This window comes from Apteryx rowi, unplaced genomic scaffold (genome assembly GCF_003343035.1).
Source record: "Apteryx rowi isolate R43461 unplaced genomic scaffold, aptRow1 scaffold_258, whole genome shotgun sequence".
Taxonomy (NCBI): domain Eukaryota; kingdom Metazoa; phylum Chordata; class Aves; order Apterygiformes; family Apterygidae; genus Apteryx; species Apteryx rowi.
Window position 1 is genome coordinate 31,469 of NW_020448952.1, and position 4,903 is coordinate 36,371.

General features: G+C 37.6%; 1 long non-coding RNA gene across 1 annotated transcript; it reads left to right on the top strand.

Annotated features, from left to right (window-relative positions):
• Positions 1–2,482, top strand: LOC112966834. The gene is made up of 3 exons (XR_003253756.1): positions 1–34; positions 1,680–1,718; positions 2,455–2,482. It is a non-coding gene; the product is annotated as an uncharacterized LOC112966834 (long non-coding RNA).
• The last annotated feature ends 2,421 nt before the right edge of the window (positions 2,483–4,903 follow it).

Below are 4,903 nucleotides of genomic sequence, written 5' to 3' on the forward strand. Positions count from 1 at the left end.
CTCATCTTCTGGAGGCCGACCACATGGTAAACCAGTAAGTAAAAACTTTTCATACTGACCTTTATTTTTTTTCTTGTAAGCCTGAAGAAAAATTATATCCAGGTAGTTATAGACCAGACATTTTTCTATGAATCACTTTACTTAGGGTAAATATATAAGAGTGTTAGATAATTTACTTATCTGGGATAATCTCAGCAAATGTGAACACAATATTTATTCTCACTCAGTTGCATAGTTTTGAGCCAGCATTTTACTCGGTAACTGAACTTCTCGTCATTCTCCGATTACTTCTAGTAATCATGGAGGAGAATACAGGACATTTATTATTTGTAAGGGACTTTTTCTGAACAGTGGCTTCTGTTTTAATCCATAGTAATCTCACACTTTATATTCAGAGTTCACTTTTCAACTACTTTAAATGCATTTCATCCCCCTGTTGATTAAAGAGTTGGTAAAAATTGTTACATTGTCATATACTTGAATCATGAAAGCGAGACTCTGTGTGTAACATATTTGATGACATTCTTAAAGAGTCTTTGCTTGCGAAGATTTCCTATTGGCAATACCATTCAAATAAGAAGAGCAGCTTTGCCAAAAAAAATGAACAAGAATCTTGTAGAATATTTAATTTTTCAGCATCCACTTTTATTTTCAGATAACTCCCTTGTTAAAAGCTTTCTTCAAGTAGGGCTATAGAGTGAAAGACTATTGTAACATTTACCTTTTTTTCAGAGCTAGCTGTAGACTGATTCCAAGCAAATTAATGTTTAACTGGACCTTGTTATGTTTTCCTTTCTATATATTAAACACATTATTACTACAAGACAACTCTTTTTCTTGAGAATTTTTAATTAAATTCTCCTTGACTAATATGCATCATTCAAAAGAACACTTGTAACAGAAATATGTTAAATATTCTTATTTTCAGATAAGTTTTTCCCTGGTATTTTGAGGCGACTGGACACAAAATAGTGTTCATTCTCCTGTGGTCCTTTATTCCAGACAGCAAGAATATACTTAAGTACAAACAGGCTTAGAGTCAAAGAAGGATATTAATCTTTTCTTTCAGGGTTCATCTTCCTCAGGAGGCAGACATCAAGGAAAGCCAGTAAGGGTATTCCTCAAAATATTTTCCTTTCAGTATTCCACAACCACATTGGAAACGTGGATATTGGTATTTAAAATAGGTAACAGTAATGAGGGCAAGATTTTAAATTACTTTACAATGATATATGTCTCAGAAAACTGGCCAATAAATTAAAATGGAATGTTGTCTTCAAGCCTGAACACAAGGATGAGGCAGTGTTCATTCCTCCTAATAACAAAGTTTTGACATACTCTGTTACTTAGTCATTGGTATTCATTCTATTAAGGATGATGTATTTAAATATTAGGATAAATAATCAGAAGCTGTTTCAGTTTCAAATTTTGTAGTTCAGTTAGAATGATATGCTGCTTTGAAAATCCTCTGGCACTGTTCATGGAATAAAGAGGACACAGCTGTGCTTATTTGAGACCATTCACTTAGAGGGAAAAAAGTGCAAGAAAAAAAGTTAAAATGAAAGTCAGTACCAGAACTACCAATATTCAGGGCATGTTCAAGAGTACTGTGTGCCTGTCAAATGTTATTCATTAGGATTCTCTTACAACAAAAATAAATGGTTTTAATTATTTTACAGGGCTCTTCTATTTCAGGAAGCAATTATTCTGGTAAACAGGTAAGAACACTTTCATCACCGCATTGTCATCTTTCTTAGTAAACAAGGAACTTGGATGGTCAATAGAGCACTTTATGGGTGATTATGTCTGAAGGGACCATTGTGTATTAATTCCTTTTGTACTGGAGCATATTTAAAGAAACAGCTGTGGAAAATCTGGCCTCAGCCTGGGGAAGCAGTTTTAATATTGGCTCCCCCTATTACATAAAGAAAAACCTTTATTTTAAGCCTGAATCTGTCTTACTTAACATTCCAGTTACTGGCCTTGTTACATTTTGCTATCCTCTATTTTCAAATTCCTGTTTCCTGTGTAGATTTTTATAGGCTTTGCTCAGTTAATCCTGGTTAGGATTAAGATTGATAAACTAGATTTTTGTGTCTTTCACTAGCAGGTGTCTTTATCCTTTTTTGCATTGTTTTTCTTTCAGTACTCCTCAATTTTTAACATTCTCTTTCAACTATAGTTATGAAAACTGTATGCAATATGGTAATGGAATGAGAGAAGAAAATAGACCTTTGCCCTTTCATCAGTTTTAGCTGAATTTTTCAGACGTAAGATGGAATAAACAGTGTAGAACTACAACTACTTACTTCATCTATGCAAAGCTGTTAGCTTAAACAACCTAAAACCATTCTGATGTTAGGCTGTTAAACCTTTATTGATCACAGACAAAACTGTGTGTTCAAAACCATTGTGTGGGAACACTTCTAGATTTTTTTGTTTGTTTGTTTGCAGAATTCATCTTCCTCAGGGGGCAGCCAAGTGGTAAGTACTTCTCCTCCTTGTGGTTTCTACTGGTTTCTTCCTACACAGATTGTAGAAACCTGGAAGTATTGTTTATACAGTGAGGTATCTGACTAAATTCCTGTATCTGAATAAATATTTGAGAATACATGTACAACATAATAAACAGGAATATTTTCGACAAAAATGAGGAAAAGTAGGACCACATAAGTGCTTTATAGTTTTGATCCTATCATTTGAAAACTGAACACCTGTTGGTTATGCATGCTTAAGGTGTGGCACATGGTCTTTTAACAAAGTGCCTACATAATAAACAAGGCTAATAAGAGATTTCTCTGAAACTGTCTGTGCTCTAATAATAGTAATGAATGGAATTATTTTGAATTGGGTTTATCAAATTGTTCTCTGTTTTTATAGAGCTCTGCTGGGAAACACTCCAGTCCTGGACTCCTGCTGCTATTGAGTGTTTTGAGTGCCTTTGCTGCCTCTGCTGCCATATCAAAGTGGTCTATATGAACTTCTGAAGATGTGCTTGGCATCCTAGACATGGATTATACTCTGTAATACTAGATTAATTACTTGATGTAAGAAAAAAAACAAACTTAAGTCAAATTAGCATATGTTATTTGGCTGTTATGTTGTATGTCTGGTTAATATGCCATGCCTCTGATTAGTTTACCTTTAGTTTTAGTAATTAGTAGGTGTCATTAGTTTTATCAGTGTTTTAGACATCATTTAACAGAGCATATTGTGCCCTACCGATATGATTTTTTTTTTATTTCCAACTAGGAATGTGATGAATACCTAACTGAAATTTGATTTGTTGCTTAGAAAATATTTGGTTAGTAACCAAAAAGGGGGTTGAAGGGGATGAAACAAATTGCTGTATATGCAAACCGAGCACTGCCACTGGTCATCATCACATAAAATTAAGCTAATTATAATTTTTGGTAAGCAACCCTCCATGAGACAGAACAAGAGAGGCTAAGATAATATCAGAGTACTGTTTTAGTCTGTTGTAGTTATATTCAAGTTCAATATGGAGGTTGCAAAGCAGAACAAATATTTCATGGCTCTGAAACTTTGGGGGGCAGTGTTAAACTTCATCCATCGGAGAAGTCAAACAGCCTAGAGCAAAGAAATATTAAACTCTATTCAAACCAACTGCAAATGGCTAGAGTTCTGCAGAGCAGCACAGAAGGCAGTGTAGTCCAGATTAGGCTGATAGCCTGTAAAGTGCTGGAAAACAACATTTTCATTGGGAATTAATGGAAATTTAATTAAGTTCATAAAACTGATAGAATTCTGGGATTGGCTCCTTTTCTCAAGTATTTTGTCTAACCTGTGATACCTGATATATCTGCAAGTTCAACTTCAAGAATGATGCTGAAATCTACACAGCAGTACAGTAAATGGGGTCACAGAAAATCACAGCCAATCTTTAGGTCTGAAAACAGCTCCATGTTTTGCAGCAAATTCTTTTGGAACTGGTCGAGTGGTCTTCTCTTTGTGCAGTGACCAGTGCGCTGGCAGGTAGTTAACAGTAGTGCATTCATTGTATTCATGATAATACATGTTATGTAGTATTACCCCTAGTACAACTGCTGTAACAGTTTTAACTGCATGGTAGGCTAATGTTTGATGTTAACAAAGTGCCTTCTTCAAAAACATACTTTAATTAATGTTTTATTGAACATGTGCCTAGTATTAAAATTGTATTTGTTACTAATATGCTTATTTGTCTCCAGACATTTACCATTATAATTAGTGAAATCTATTTCCATTCAAATTACGCTGCTACTTTCAGTGGGACCAGAATTTCACCTATTCGTCCTGTACTCTGCCAGATGCACTGTGCATTGTCAACAAATAGTAAATCCACCTAAATATCTGAAGCCTTAATTCAAGCACCATAGGAGTTCTGCCCAAATAAAATCTTAACGCTCTGGGGGACAGTTTGCTCCGTAGCAGACTGACGCAGGCCCTGGGAGCTCTCTTTAGGGTTCTGAACCTCACTGGGAACGCGCACGGCACTTCTTTAATAAACGCACCACGGATTTCATACCAAACGCTCCTGTGTCATTCACTGTAGAAATACCCGTATAAACAGATTCGTTTCAATGAAACGAATAATTTCGTTTCGTAAGGGGAGGAAAGGCCGAAGTGGCGGCGGGCAGGGGCGGCTGGCGCCGACCCCGCGCAGCCCCTCCGCGCGCCCCAACGGTCGCAACGGCCGCGGGGCGGCCCCAGCGGGAGCGCCGATGCCGCGGGCAGCAACGGGGGCCGGTACGAGTAACTGCTCGTTTGAAAAAGGGATGTGGATCCCTTCCCCTCCGTCCGCCCCAGCTCTCGTTTCAGCCGCAAGGATTGGCCCCGCGGCCCCTTTCCCCCGCAGGGGGCGGCCCGCAGCGCCCACCCCGCGGCTCCCTCAGGCCGGCGC